General features: G+C 42.5%; 1 pseudogene; it reads left to right on the forward strand.

Moving 5' to 3' along the window:
• Positions 1-1,837: 1,837 nt before the first annotated feature.
• LOC121761155 lies at positions 1,838-16,654 on the forward strand (annotated as a pseudogene).
• The last annotated feature ends 71 nt before the right edge of the window (positions 16,655-16,725 follow it).

A 16,725-nucleotide genomic window follows, 5' to 3' on the forward strand; every position in this document is an offset into this window, starting at 1 on the left:
GTGCACCGGGGAGGAGGTCCGGAAGTGCTGGGACCGAATCAGGTCTGGCGTCTCTCGATTTTCGGGTTTGTACGCCAACGCCCTCCGCATGCAGACCAGTGGCCAAACAGAGGAAGACTGCAGGAGGATTGCGGAGAGAGCCTACCCCGATCCGCAGAAGAAGTACTATGAGTTCACCTACTTAAACTGCTACGTTGTGCTCAACGAGTCGGAGAAATTCCGGGCAGGCGTCGACGCTGGCTGGCCGAAGAGGCAGAAACTGAACTATACCGGAGATTATAGCGGCAGCAGCGGTGGTTCGACAGACCTCCCCGAGACAGCCCAGGAGGTCCCGACTCCTCGTTCGTTCGGTCGCCGACTTCGCCCGGTTGGCCAAAGGCGGGCGCAACAGGTTGCGAGGGGGGCACCCCGAGTTCCCAGGGGGTCCATTCGACATCTCCCCTCGGCCGGTCTACCGAGGAGCTCAAATGGTGAAGAACTTAGCCGACTTCCAAGCGGCGGTGGACCCCGAGGTGAAGGATTTTCTTCGTGTATTGCTCCAGAGCCAGCGTGAAGAATTGGAGGCGATGAGGAGGGACACCGGCGGGAATAGCCACGGCGTAGGTGGCGACGACGGTGAAAAAGCGTTGGGCGACGACGGAGACGAGGACGGCGGCGAGAAGTGATTTTGTTTTACTTTTTTAAATTAATGCACTTTTTAATTTTTGTACTTTTTTTAAAATTATTGTACTTTTTTTTTAAAATTAATGTACTTTTTAAGTTTTAATATTATTATTCGAATTTTCCGTATTTGTCTCGTAAATTAAATTCCGTATGTTGATACGAGTGTAAATTAAATTATATAATTGTTATTAGTGATGTGGATAGGTAGTGTGAAGGCTATGTGAGGGCTATTTGATGTCCAGTTGATGTGGCAAGCTGATGTGGCAGGAGAATTGTAGTGCTGGTGATGTGGCAGTATGAAGGCTATGTGAGGGCTATTTGACGTCCAGTCTTACCGGAGAGGCTCTTAGGAAGGAAGACCACTTGGCGTAATTAAGATGGCTAATTTGAGAGAGAGAGGGCCACCAAGAACTTAGGATTGACGGCAATTCGAATATTGATAAGAGCATCTCCAATAGCTTAGGACGTCAAATAGCCCTCAAATAGCCTTCACACTGCCACATCATCAGCACTACAATTCTCCTGCCACATCAGCTTGCCACATCAACTGGACATCAAATAGCCCTCACATAGCCTTCACACTACCTATCCACATCACTAATAACAATTATATAATTTAATTTACAATCGTAGCAACATACGGAATTTAATTTACGAGACAAATACGGAAAAATTGAATAATACTATTAATTTTTTTTCATTTCGTTTTTAAATCCACGGAATTGAAATAATTATAATCAATACTCTTAATTAATTCAAAAGGGTATCAGCCCAACCCTTCTGGGCCCAAAACAAATAATTAAGATTGGCCCAATTGCTTTAAAACAAAAATCAGCCCCAACTCCTTTAAAAAAATCCTTCCATTCTCGGTCAACTCCTTCTTCTCCACATTTCCACTTCCATTCTCCATTAAAAACAGTCGAAAAATTTTAAAAAAAAATAAAATAAAATCGGACGCCGTCGGCGTGGGCACGCCGATTGTGACGCCTATTTAGCCGACGCCGATTTCGCCGACGCCCAATGGTTCGGCGTCAGACCGGCGTCGGCGAAAAATCGGCGTCGCCGGTCTGACGCCGGTTATTGGAGATGCTCTAATCTTGCTGATGACATTTCCAAACTCAATTTTGATACTGGAAGGGATGGAGGCAGCACAGTTCTAGGGAAAGAAGAACAGTTGGGAGACAAGGATATGGCGCCGATGGCCGGAAGTTCGATTCACCGGTCGTTGTCACGGCCGCAGCTAGACCTCAGTGGAGCTGCCATACAGGGGAATATCGAGGAGAAGGATCCCACCATTCTGCTACCTAATCAGTCTGATGATATCTCGCATTTGGCTTTGGATATTGGAGGTAGCTCTTTATGAGTATATTGGTTTTAGCTTGTGGGACAAGATTTATGTGTATGTGGATAGTTTGTATGTGCTCATTGGTTTTAGCTGGTGGGACAAGATTGCTGTGTGTGTAGTTTGTATGGTGGATGCAGATATTGACTGTTTTACTTTACCCTGGCGTTTGCGTAGATTTGTTTGTGAGCCTTCCTAGTGTGTGTTCTGTGTGCTAATTTCTGTAAATTGGGAAGTGGTGTGGTTCTCTAGTTGCAGCTTTCTATGTTTCCATCTTTATTACTTTCCAACATATGTATTTGTGGAAGATATGTTCAATGTTTATGTTTAAAGTTGTTTTGAAAAGATTCCATATATTACTAGAAAGTTAGCTAAATATCAGCTTTTGAGTTTGACTTCCTGGAAGATTCTCGGGGTTCACTTTTAGAATGTAGTTGATTTCAGTGGATGCCATTTGATGGAGTACGTACTAAACAAGCCCAATAGCAGTGACGGCCCATCAACCCAAAGCCCAAGGAAGAGTATCAGTTCGGCATTACCAAAGAGTTCGGCCCTAGCCTACAGCTCGGTAAAAGCCGACCAATCAAGCCCTACTCTCAGATCGGCAAAAGCTCCAATCAAGCTCTACTCTTAGATCGGCAAAAGCTGCTCGGCAATAGTTCAGCAGTTCGGTCTCAGTATCGGCAAAAGCTGCTCGGCAATAGTTCAGCAGTTCGGTCTCAGTATCGGCAAAAGCTGCTCGGCAATAGTTCAGCAGTTCGGTCTCAGTATTCGACCGAACTGGGAGATAGTGGACTCATGCAGAACCTCCACGACCTCCACTACACGATCTATTTAGTGGTGTCAAATCATGCACGACCTCCTGCAGGAAAGCAGACCAAACAAAGATATAGTGGGCCCATGCAGGATCGCATGACCTCCACGACATCCATAACCATCATTAGTGGTGATGCAAGCCACGATCTTAGTTCAATGTATAAATAGAACTTAGATCAGATAGAAAAGGGGGTTTCAAAAGAAGCTCTCTAGAGATAAAATATCATATAGCAAGTCTGTATTGTAAGCTGTAGAAAACAGATCAAGCAATACAACTCTGCCCTCTTTTCTTCCCGTGGACGTAGATTTACTTCAGTAAATCGAACCACGTAAATTCATTGTGTCGTAGTCTTTATTCTCTACCAGCATTTACTAACATCAGAAATTCGCGAATTCATCACTGGCGCCGTCTGTGGGAAACAGAGAACCAAATTTGTGATAAAGCGAATTTTTGACCCTTTTTCCACCCCAAAAAAATGCATACCAGATCACATACTACCCGTAATACCGTTCGTGAAAACCATGAGGAAGCTAGTCCAGCCCGCAGGTCCGGAAAACAGCCTCGGGAGACATCTACTTCCAGTTTTCACGATGAAGGAACAAGCCGCTCAAAAGGTCCACACACCGAGTCTTCCCAGCAGCCTGATTTGAATGAGGCTGTCAAGCTGTTCTTGGCTGAGAAGCAGGATGAGTTCTTAGCCTTCCTGCAAAAGAGCCAAGAGCCGAAGACGAAAACGGTGGATTCTCCTTCCTCATCCAGACATGAAAGTCACTACCGCAGTAGTGCCGTGTCTTCCAGGAAGAAGAATCCTCAACCCCGACATGTTCCTGTTCCTCCTCGGTACCGGAATCACAGGAGATCTCCATCTCCTCCATACCGAAGAGATGTCGGGTTCGCCATGTACGGAGCATTGAAGACTCCGTTCTCGGACGATATCACCCGAACTCCCCTTCCACAGAACTACCGAACTCCGTCGATGACTTATGACGGGTTGGTGGATCCTCATGACTTCCTGGGACGCTATCAGTATAACATGGCGAACCAGGGTCTCAATGAGGTCCATATGTGCAAGCTGTTCCCCGAGCTGCTTATCGGGAACGCGAGAAGGTGGTTCGATAGCCTCCCCCAAGGCAGCAGTAGATCTTACCGAGATCTAATGGATGCTTTCCACAGGAGGTTCTTTCAGAAAGCGGAAGCCCGGATCACTTCGGCTCAGCTGCTTTCTATACGTCAAGGTCGCGACGAAAAGATCAGCGACTTCATGACGAGATTCCACAAGGAATGCCTACAAGTAGATGATCTCAACGATCTACTTGTCATTTCGGCATTCCAAAATGGAATCCTGCCCGGAGCTCTCTACAGAAAGCTCGTGGAATGCAGTCCGCAAACAGCTCAAGAGATGTGGGACATTGCGGACAAGTTTTCTCGTGCCGATGAGGCAGACCGTCGAAAACGGTCTTTAGACAGCTCATCTAGAGAAGACAAAAGAAGCCCGATCATAGCGATCAGAGGCTTCCTCGCCGAACACCTTCCCCACCAAAGGAGGGATAGCGGTCATCCGAGGTGATCGAAAAAGAGCAAGTGTGTTCGCAGATTGCGCTTAAAAGTGCCGAGCAATCAGTTCGGCACCATCAAGCATAGCAATCACAGCAGCCGGAGTCAGAGGCAGGCGAAATGACCGAAGTCACACCGGAGCCGAACTCGATGGTGTACGGCACTGAAGCCGTGATTCCGGTTGAGATCGGCATACCCAGTCCCCGAACTCAATTTCTCCTCAGAAATGAATGGTGACGGACTGAGAGCCGAACTAGATCTTGCCGAAGAAAGAAGAGAATTGGCCTGCATAAAAGCAGCCAAGTACAAGGAGCAAGTAGCCCGGTATTATAACCAAAGGGTGAAAAAGCTGCAATTTCAAGTGGGAGATCTCGTCTTGAGAAACAACGAAGTAAGCCGAGCAGAAAAGCTGGGCGAACTCGAACCCACATGGGAAGGTCCATATCGGGTGTCAGAAGTCCTCGGCAAAGGGTCTTACAAATTGACCCACGTGTCAGGAGCACAGGTACCCCGAACATGGTACGTTTCCAACCTCAAAAAGTTCCATTTGTAAGAGACAGTCCGGTCAGTCAGTCTTGAGTCCTGTTCGGTCAATGTGCTTTCTTTGGTTTGCTTGGTCTTTGTTTGTCTCTGTGCGTTTTGTCTGTGTGTTTTGTCTGTCTCTGTGCGTGTCGTCTCTTACAAATGTTACTGAGGTATCTTGTTCTTCGAAGGCTGATCCCCTTCTTAGAACATATACAAGCCAACGATTGTGAGTCAAAGCTTCTAAAGAGGATACAAGACCACAATTCAGCTTAAACAAGCAGTTCGTCTGAAACGAACTGCAATAAGCCAACGATTGTGAAGTCCAAGCTTCTAAAGAGGATACAAGACCACAATTCAGCTTAAGAATCAAGCACTTCGTCTGAAACGAACTGCAACAAAAGTCCGATTCACGCGATAAAACTTGCCTGAATTAGGACAAGGGAAAGTCCGATCCACGCGATAAAACTCGCCGAATTAGGACAAGGGAAAGTCCGATCCCCAAATTAGGACAACGGAAAGTCCGATCCGAGCGATAAAACTCGCCAAATTAGGACACAAGCTTAGTCCGGTCGAAGATGTTTATTTCATCAGACCAAAGACTAGTCCGGTCAAAGATGTTTATTTCATCAGACCAAAGACGAGTCCGGTCAAAGATGTTTATTTCATCAGACCAAAGACGAGTCCGGTCAAAGATGTTTATTTCATCAGACCAAAGACGAGTCTGGTCAAAGATGTTTATTTCATCAGACCAAAGACGAGTCCGGTCAAAGATGTTTATTTCATCAGACCAAAGACGAGTCCGGTCAAAGATGTTTATTTCATCAGACCAAAGACGAGTCCGGTCAAAGAAGTTTACTTCATAAGACCGAGGACAAGTACGATGAAATTTTTTCGCTAAGCTGTAAATACACAGTGTTAGAAGCGAAAACAAAATTTCATTTTTCAAATCTTGTTCGGCACACAACTCCGCTACCCTACGAGATGGCGTTACGCTATTACAAAGGACTATCCTACTGTCCAGGGTTGCTAAAGTTGAGCCATCTATTCACAAAATCCTCGTGAAGCCGAGTTCGGGCGTTCTCGGCAGCTGAAGAATAAGCAGGTCGACGAGATGCTCTAATCGACCTACCGCCTCTTCCCTGAGCCCGAGAAGCCCTAGCACCTCGGCGGCGAAGAGTCTCTTCACGAAGCATTTGCCGATCTTGCTCACTCATAACCACAGCTCCTCTGCGAACTTCAGTCCGTCCTCGACTTGACGTCTCTGGTTGTCCCTGAGTTCGTTGCTGACTTGGAGTAGGGTTTTGAGCAAGTGAATCAGAGGTTTGAGCTGGAGTATTAGCATCTGTTGGCGGGAAATGCCTGAGGAATCTCTCAATTGAGGGACGCCGGGAAAGAACTATGTCGTACCGAGAAGCCCAGCGCCGCAATGATTTCACGACTTGTTGGCAAGCCGAACTCTCCAGCGCATTGTTCCTCCGGAGTACATGATATTCCTCCCACAGTTCGTCAACTCGTTCCTGAACTTCAGAGATGGTCATTCCCCCACGCCTGCAGATGAAATCCTCATACGCAGTCCTCTCAGCGACGGCAATGTTCAGCTCGGCCTCCAGATCCTTCTTTTCGGACTCTAAGTCCTTATTATCGGCCTCCAGCTTCATTGAACGAGCCAAGAGTTCGTCATTCTTCATCTGGTCAGCTATAGCTCTTTTCTCAGCTTCGTCTAAAGCCGAAGAGTACAGCCGCTTCCAGTGAAGTACCTCCAGCTCCTTGAGAGTTAAGAATACAAAGCAGCTACGTCAGTTCGGCATTTCAGCTTACCGAGCAGGTAGTAAACCACAACAGGAGTAAGAGAGTACGAAAGGCTATACGAAGACACAAGAGCAGAAAGAAGAATTTTTTCATTCATAAGAAAAATTTTTTTTTCTACACAAGGGCTTCAAGGCCGTTTTACAAGAAGGAAGAAACTAAACTAAGAGAAGGAAGACGAAATCATACTCCGCTAGCTTCGTCTCCGCCTTCTCGGTGAGGTTCAGCTTCCTTCTCCTTGTCTGCTTCAGCTTCAGCCTCGGCCTCCCTGCTCTCCCCAGCCTGCTCGGCGCCACTGTAGCCGATCTGCTGCGCCTCCTGCTCGACCTGCTCATCGCCGGTCTGCCGCTCATGCTGCTCGGTATCACCCTCTCCATGGAAAATTGGAGCGGGTGAAACTGACCCTATGAAGGCAAAGATAGCCTCCATGTTCTCATCGCGGTCAGCTCGGCAACTACGAACTTGGTCTGCAGAAAGCAGGACCGAGGACGAAGCAAGCTCCCCAAGCACCGGCAGACTCTGAAGCCGAGCTGCTATCTCTCGGCCGTACAGCGGCAGGATGACTTCGGGACCCTGCTCGGCTTTATCGGTCATCAGTTTCAGCAGATCACCGACAAAGGCTGAAAATTGGTCGCTCAGAAAGAGTTTCTCCGCGAAAGCACGGAGAACCTCCCCTTGGGCAACCACGGCAGCAGCATCCCTCTGTTTTACTGTCGCATTTAATGCAGTCACGCGCAAGGCACGTCCCCTGACGTCAGCCTCCCCCGTACCTTTATCCAGAATGCTGAAGTGACTCGCTTCGCCGAAGTGATTCACTTCGTCTTTCGGGGGGGGTAGTGATGGAGTACGTACTAAACAAGCCCAATAGCAGTGACGGCCCATCAACCCAAAGCCCAAGGAAGAGTATCAGTTCGGCATTACCAAAGAGTTCGGCCCTAGCCTACAGCTCGGTAAAAGCCGACCAATCAAGCCCTACTCTCAGATCGGCAAAAGCTCCAATCAAGCTCTACTCTTAGATCGGCAAAAGCTGCTCGGCAATAGTTCAGCAGTTCGGTCTCAGTATCGGCAAAAGCTGCTCGGCAATAGTTCAGCAGTTCGGTCTCAGTATCGGCAAAAGCTGCTCGGCAATAGTTCAGCAGTTCGGTCTCAGTATTCGACCGAACTGGGAGATAGTGGACTCATGCAGAACCTCCACGACCTCCACTACACGATCTATTTAGTGGTGTCAAATCATGCACGACCTCCTGCAGGAAAGCAGACCAAACAAAGATATAGTGGGCCCATGCAGGATCGCATGACCTCCACGACATCCATAACCATCATTAGTGGTGATGCAAGCCACGATCTTAGTTCAATGTATAAATAGAACTTAGATCAGATAGAAAAGGGGGTTTCAAAAGAAGCTCTCTAGAGATAAAATATCATATAGCAAGTCTGTATTGTAAGCTGTAGAAAACAGATCAAGCAATACAACTCTGCCCTCTTTTCTTCCCGTGGACGTAGATTTACTTCAGTAAATCGAACCACGTAAATTCATTGTGTCGTAGTCTTTATTCTCTACCAGCATTTACTAACATCAGAAATTCGCGAATTCATCACCATTCTATGCATATCTTGTAGCTAACACCAAACTACTTAAACTGTGTTCCTATTGTTTTGAGGAGATCCATGAATTTATGTTACATGATGGTGTTCCAATAGCCAATTTGAGAAAGTATCGTATGTCACTCGATTTTGAGGATATCATATTAAGTTAAATTTGGCTGGCACGGCATTAAGTTACATGCTGCATTAAACTTATAAATGCCGTTCTTAAGTCAGAATCTAAATGACATCGGCAGGATCTCTCATTAAGTTGGTGTATTTCTCAAGACATGAGAACCAACCAGTAAATGACAGGCGGAGAAAGATAATAAAGGCAAGACTGGGTATCACCAATTTCAATAGAAGGAGCTTCCCAATTCTTGGTGGTAGGCTGCACTTTGTAAAATTTGAGACAGCTAAAATCAACGAATGCATGGATTTCATCTACTCTAAGCAGCTCCATCGTGGTGGTACCTTTCTAATTTATCTCGAAGATTTAACAGATCCTGCTTTAGAAAGTGTTACTCATTGCAAAGCTCCATGTGGATATTAAGTTCTGATGTTTGATTGCAGGAATGGATTCACGTAGTTGGCAAACTGAGGGTCCAAACACTGAGAACACTGTAATTAAGGTATTTCTTTACGTACTAGCTGGAGCTCCTCTAATGTGTTGCAAGCTAGTTCATTGAAGGTGTTGTCTTAGTAGAAAACATATGGTAAAATATGTGGAGAAAATCTCTTAAGTATCTTTTTTTTGTGATTGAGTTGTGTATAAATATTTGCTTGGTTGACCATGCGTTTCCATGTGCAAAATTAGATAAACAATTTATAGAACTGAAACTTAATAATTCATTCATATCATATACGCTTCAAGATTGCACTTACCTGGCTGTTGTGTAATTAATTCTACTTTTCCTGCTGTGGATGAACTTCTGTAAACTCAAAAAATGCTGACGACTATGCTTAGGTTTAGGGGTGAAGAGACTGTTTATGTCTGTTAATTTTTCCAATCATTTTCTGTTCTGTTAAGTATGTTCACATGTTAGAATCGTGGATTACTTTTACAAGGAGAACTTATAAAAGTTGATGATATGCGTGACAAAGACATTTATGCCCATTAATTTGAAAATATTGGATGAAGGCAACATGTGGTGGGGCATACAAATTTGCTGATCTATTCAAGCCTTCAAGGATAAGCTTGGTATAAGCTTAGAAAAAGAGGATGAAATGAATTGCCTTGTTTCAGGTGCAAATTATCTGCTCAAGGTACGATTTCATTTCCTTCCATCATGAATAGCTAATATGCAAATCAGTTCCTCTCTTACATATGCAATTTATGTTCTGAGTCTATCAGCCTTCGATTCAGCACCTCTGGCATTTCTATCTTTCTATTCCCAATTCTATTGTGCTTTATGCAGGCAATTTGACATGAAGCTTTTACGCATATGGAGGGACGGAAAGAGTTTGTGCAGCTTGACTCCAATGATTTGTATCCATATCTTCTCGTAAATATAGGATCTGGTGTCAGTATAATCAAGGTATTATCTTATTTTATCACTCTATTTGTTTCACTGCACAGAAGCTCTACTACTGATTTACTGTAAATTCAAGCTACTGGTTACAGGTTGATGGGGAAGGTGTTTTTGAGCGTGTTAGTGGAACAAATGTTGGTGGTGGCACATACTGGGGTCTTGGAAAGCTTTTGACGAAGTGTAAAAGGTTGTCATCTGGTGGTTGGTATTTTACTTTTCTGAACTCCCTTCTTTGTAGTCTAATGCTTAATCTTTATTTCACTGTCCTCTAATTAGTTCTGATGAACTCTTGGAGCTGAGCCAACAGGGAGATAACAGAACTATTGATATGCTTGTTGGGGATATATATGAAGGAATGGATTACTCCAAGGTAAGGATATTTATTACACTTAGAATGTCCTGTCTTTATGACCACTTTATTAAGTTACATATATACATATATCACCTTGAAGGAAAATTTTCCTTACAGTTAGTTGCCTCCATAGTTGAGTTTTATATAATTGGTACATTATTTTCAACAGATCGGTCTTTCTGCTTCGACTATTGCTTCTAGTTTTGGCAAGGCTATTTCTGAAAATAAGGAGATTGATGACTACAGACCTGAAGACATATCTCTGTCTCTCTTAAGAATGATTTCTTATAACATTGGCCAGACAAGTATAGTTGCAAATCTTATCGGTATAAACCACATATTTATCCACTCTTGTTTCCCTCCTTTAAATAAGCAATTCTACAGTTACTGGTTGTCTGTTAAATAGGAGCAGCAATTACATATTTTGGGGTTTCATTTGATTTGAGTCCTGTTATTTGCAGATATCTTACTTAAATGCATTGCGTTTTGGGCTTAAGCGTATTTTTTTGGAGGATTTTTCATCAGGGGCCATGCCTACACCATGGACACAATCTCATTTGCTGTTCACTTTTGGTAATAGTTAGTACTTATTTTTTTAATCTTTAGTTGAATTATTGTTTTTGCATTAGATATTAGTCTTCTCTTCCTGATTAGTTATCTAATAATTAAAGACTGTATTGCTTTATTAGTGTTTTAAGCTTCCGTTGTGTTACCAATCTTTAGGTCTAAGGGTCAAGCACAAGCAATGTTTTTGAGGCATGAAGGCTTTCTGGGTGCTTTAGGTGCATTTCTAAGCTATGAAAAGCATGGATTAGACGACCTCTTGGTCCATCAGTTTGTAGAAAGGTTCCCAATGGGTGCACCGTACATTGGAGGAAATGTCCATGGTCCACCTTTAGGAGATCTGAATGAGAAGGTCGGTTTCGATATTCAGAGCATATTTGCATATTTGTCTTATTACTTCTCCTACATTTTGCTTTTTGAATCTGTTGAGTTCTGCTTTGATCTCTCTCTCTCTCTCTCTCTCTCTCTCTCTCACACACACACACACACACACACGCACACAACAATTATTTAGCCATAATTTCTATTATATTTCTACATTGATGACTGATTCCCTCGACATTTAGATGTGCTTCAACTAGGTTTTTGATTGAGCATTCCTATCTAGTGCATAAATTTGTAAAATAGTATAGTGATAGCATGAAACAATAAATATGACTAGTGCCCTCCACTTCTCCTGTATTGTAATGGCAATATCCTGTGCAATGTGCATATATTTTGATGGCTATAAGCAAAGAAAGCAGAGTACGTGTCAGTTATTTAACTTCAGCACTTGTAAATAAATAATATATTAATAATTAATAACTAGTATTTGTTAGAATATATTCTTGACTGCCGTTTCTTATTCTTCAAATATCTTGGTCCTTAAGTGAAAGGATTTCTAAAGAAAGATGCATATATTCTCAGGATATATATTCTGCATTTAACATTTCTAGGAACTCCATTAGCATGTGAAAAACTGTATGATTGCAGATATCGTGGATGGAGAAGTTTGTGCTGAAGGGAACTGAAATCACTGCTCCTGTTCCGATGTTGTCTCCAGGAACTACTGGCCTTGGAGGCTTTGAAGTTCCATCATCCAGAGGTGATAGCTTATGCCCCCCGATGCTAGCAAATTGAATGTGGGCGTTCTCCATCTTATACCAAGTTTGGAGGTGTTTCCTTTATTGGCTGACCCAAAAACGTGAGCTAACTAATGAGCCTCCTTCTCTTGCATGTATATTGTGATTGCTGCATTCTTATATGATTATTCGAACCCTTTGACGAATAATCTTCATTTACAGATATGAGCCCAACACTATATAGACCTTTCAGATCACGGAGAGCTAGAGTAAGTGTTATATAAGTATAGGTATATTTTCTTCTGTTTTGATACCGTAAGTATATTATAATTTTTGTCCACTGCTGTTTAGGTATTGGTTTAAAGTGCTGTCCGAACATATGCCCGACCTTGTTGATAAGGTACTTCAGATTTTAGGATATTAGTATTAAATTTCTTGCCATCCTCAATCCTAGAAAGAAGTATTGCCTGCTTACATGAACCAACTATTTATTGATGTATAAAATCCCACAACTTAGCTTACTTATCATGTCCACCTATTTGGAGGGTTCTTTTAGCATAATAATTTTCAAGTCTGTGGAGGAATTTTCTCTAATTGCAAGGTTGAATCCAAATCTACAAATATTAATGTCTTGACCATCTGGATTTTAACGTTAATTTCTAAGTTCCTTATCAGTACTTTCACCTCAATGAGATGTTTCCACGACCTTCATTACTCAGCATCCACACATTCGTCCATCAATATCATGTTGATTTATCACTATGCAGAGACCTTCTACTCAGTTGTATACAAAGCTTGAATACAGTTGGAACTTTCTTACTGCTGCTGCTATTTCTGTAAACTTCTGTGGGCATTATGATTTAAAATTATTCTGTTGATCCTGAATAAATGGTTTTTTGATATGCTGGTTACGAAATCATGGTCCTCGTGATCCTTGTATAAGTGCAGGCTGTAGCTAGTGAAGGTGGTACCGATGATGCCAAGCGAAGGGGTGATGCATTCGCTCGTGCATTCTCTGACCTTCTACTCAGTTGTATACAAAGCTTGAATACAGTTGGAACTTTCTTACTGCTGCTGCTATTTCTGTAAACTTCTGTGGGCATTATGATTTAAAATTATTCTGTTGATCCTGAATAAATGGTTTTTTGATATGCTGGTTACGAAATCATGGTCCTCGTGATCCTTGTATAAGTGCAGGCTGTAGCTAGTGAATGTGGTACCGATGATGCCAAGCGAAGGGGTGATGCATTCGCTCGTGCATTCTCTGCTCACCTCGCAAGGTGCAGATACGTTGATTGCTTTAGCTCTATATATCTTGGGCCTTTCTTATAAAAAGATTTAAGTTTGATAGAAGTGTATTTGAGTCCAAGCTCCTTAAATGGTGATAACTGAGAATGTTACAATTGATTGCATGTTTCAGTTTTACTTTTGTTTTATCGTCTTACGATCTCTTAAATACCATATAGGTTGATGGAGGAGCCAGCAGCATATGGGAAGTTGGGACTGGCCAACCTCTTGGAATTAAGAGAAGAGTGCTTGAGGGAGTTTCATTTCCATGATGCCTACAGAAGCATTAAACAGAGGTATAACTACTTCTACTTTTGATTCATAGACTATTAGGTAAACAAATACTCCCTCCGTCCCAGATAGTTTGTCCCTCTTCCTTTTTCGCACTCGATTTACAAAAATAATACTCCCTCCGTATTCAAAAAATAGAAACATTTGAAACGGCACGAGTTTTAATGCACAATTGGTAAGGTAAGTGAGAAGAATTGGTAAAGTAAGAGAGATGAAAAGAAAAATGAGTAAAGTAAGAGAGAGTAAGAGCATCTACAACCGTGCTCTTGCCAGCGGCACGGTTGTGGGCCCGGCCCCACTTTTTCTGCCTGCTCTCTGGCAAGAGCACAACACCCACAGCTGTGCTCTTCCGCAAGGACGAGCATAATTAATTTAAAATTCAATTAAACAAAAACATTTCAATAATACTAAAATTCATTAAAAAAAACTAAATAATATTACAAATGACAAATAAAATAAAAACGACATAATTAAAATCCTAAAAATTAAAAATTACATAATTAAAATACTAAAAATTAAAAAAACCACTAAGTGTTGCCGAATTTCGCCCACATGTGTTTGATTAGGTCTTCTTGTAGTTGATTGTGGATTCGGGTATCGCGCATTGTGTGCCTTGTCTCGATTCTCTGGCCAACCGTCGTATGCTCGCATCGGCGTGGGGGAGACCTCGCTGTTGAGCTTCCGGCTTCGTCCTCGTCGTAGAAGCTAACCGCCCTCGGCGCTTCGTCGGCTATAAACATGTTGTGTAAGATAATACACGTGAACATGATGTCGGCGATATTATTCACGTACCATAGCCGAGCCGGGGACTTAACAATGTTGAATCGGGCTTGAAGGACCCCGAAAGCTCTTTCGACGTCTTTCCGTGCGGACTCTTGACGCTGCGCAAAAAGAACCCGTCTCGGGTCGTGCGGGTTGTTGAACGTCTTCACGAAAGTCGACCACCGTGGATGATGAATGTGTGTATTTATAGATGATTTGGGGGGGGGGAAAAAATTTCCAGAAAAAACTGGAAAAAAACAGCCATATTTTTGGGATTTGGAAAATATTTTTTTTTATTTTTTATCATTTTATATAATTAAAAATCGAATTTTAAAAAAAATTAATAATTCAAAGGCAACGGCATAGCCGTTGCCCAATCGTAAGTCGCCATGTCGCCTGCTCGCTGGCACGGCTATGCGTCCTCGCCGCTGGCACGGACGGACGCGGGGCCGCCGTCTACCGTTTTGGATGCTCTAAGAGAAAAAGTAGTGAAATTAGAGTTAGTGGATTGTGGGTCCATGTCCTAAAATAGAAAGATTCTAAAGTTTCTATTTTTAAGGAACAGCCCAAAATGGAAATAGTTGATATTTTTAGAAAACGGAGGGAGTAATAAATAGTTAAAGTGAAGAGAAAGTAAAGTAAAAGAGATAATAATGTAGAGAATAGTCTTACCTACATTATTTTTTCTCTTATTTTATTTTTTCTCAACTTTACCTATTTATTAAATATTATTTTTGCAAAATGAGTGCGAAAAAGGAAGCTGGACAAACTATCTGGGACGGAGGGAGTATAAGTTTGAATTGATAATTCAATTGTTTGGGAATAAAACGTGTCATATCTTGCAAGCACTTATGGTCCATCTTTCAACTCTTTTACTAGTCCCGTACGGCGCACTCCACAATGTAATTTTATTCTTATTACCTTCGGTTCCATCTTTTAACAGGGAAAACAAGGCATCACTTGCAGTTCTGCAAGATCTGTTAATGGAACTTGACAGTATGGATGAGGTATGCATAATAGCTTCCCACTGCTTGAAGGTCGAGAGTTTGGCATACTCTTTCTTTGCCTAAACTCCGTTTCACTTGGAAATTAGTCATGGCACGAGCGTAAAATACATGTTTAGCTATGGAGACTGCCCATTATCTTCTTGTTAAGGGATTTATGTTTCTTTTTTCTTTCTTTCTTGCTGTATTTGGAATCATTTTCTTGTCTGCAGGAGTCGAGATTGCTTACATTAATTGAAGGAGTACTTGCTGCAAACATCTTCGACTGGGGATCCCGTGCCTGTGTTGATCTCTACCATAAGGGCACGATTATTGAGATATATAGAATGAGTCGCGACAAGATGCAAAGACCTTGGCGGGTTGGTTTAACTGTATTTATTTTATATTTTTGTTAGTTTTAACTCATGTCAACAAATTTCTGATGTTTATATTTGGTTTATGCATATATTAAGGTGGATGATTTTGATATTTTCAAAGAGAGAATGTTCGGTTCTGCAGAAAAGAAACCTCTCAAATATAAAAGAGCATTGCTTTTTGTAGACAACTCCGGTGCTGATATCGTCTTGGGAATGCTTCCACTTGCAAGGGAACTTCTCTGACGAGGGACTGAGGTATGTTTTATCTTCTCAATATCTCCATATTAAGATAGTACTATAAACATACAATTCATGTTTTTAGAAATTTGTCTTCTTTCCCAGGTAGTGCTGGTCGGCAACTCCCTTCCCGCCCTCAACGATGTTACTGCAATGGAGCTACCTGAAATCGTCGCTGAGGCTGCTAAGGTTCGCCTCCTTTTATGCACAACTACCTTGTTTTTCTTGGGGAACGAAGTATACTGACTTGGATTCTGAACAGCACTGTGACATTCTCCGAGCAGCAGCTGAAGCCGGGGGGCTACTGGTGGATGCAATGATCAACGTCCAAGATAGCCCCAGAGAAAGCTCGCTGTCAGTACCATTGATGGTGGTCGAGAACGGGTGTGGAAGTCCTTGCATAGACCTGCGACAAGTGAGCTCCGAGCTGGCTGCTGCTGCCAAGGACGCTGACCTGGTAACTGTTACATTCTTCTTTATCCACAACAAAAGTTGCAACAGTTTATGATATACTGTGCTTGGTTCCAGGTTGTTCTCGAAGGGATGGGACGAGCTCTGCATACGAACTTCAACGCAAAGTTCAAATGCGACGCTCTCAAGGTCACCTATACAATTTTTTCAATAAATATCGAATCTTTAGTGAAGCTTATGAATATATATGCAGGTGGCGATGGTGAAGAACCAGCGTTTGGCTGCGAAGCTCATCAACGGAAACATATACGACAGCGTGTGTCGATTTGAAGCAGCAACCTCACCTTCATTTTCTTAACTTGAAGCAAAAAGAAGATTTTCTGATATAGTGGAGTAGTTTTTGCTCATGTATGTAAATGGATTATTGACTTTGCTTAAACCAGAGTTGATTTATAAATTTTACATTTTTATTTCTTTTAATAATATATTACTATCATTTAAGTCTAGAGTGAATATTTTCGACGTAAATATGAATCTTTGAGTTCAATTAGCAAGAAAATAGATTCTTCTATTGTGT

The sequence above is a fragment of the Salvia splendens genome, chromosome 13, assembly GCF_004379255.2.
Source record: "Salvia splendens isolate huo1 chromosome 13, SspV2, whole genome shotgun sequence".
NCBI classification, from domain to species: domain Eukaryota; kingdom Viridiplantae; phylum Streptophyta; class Magnoliopsida; order Lamiales; family Lamiaceae; genus Salvia; species Salvia splendens.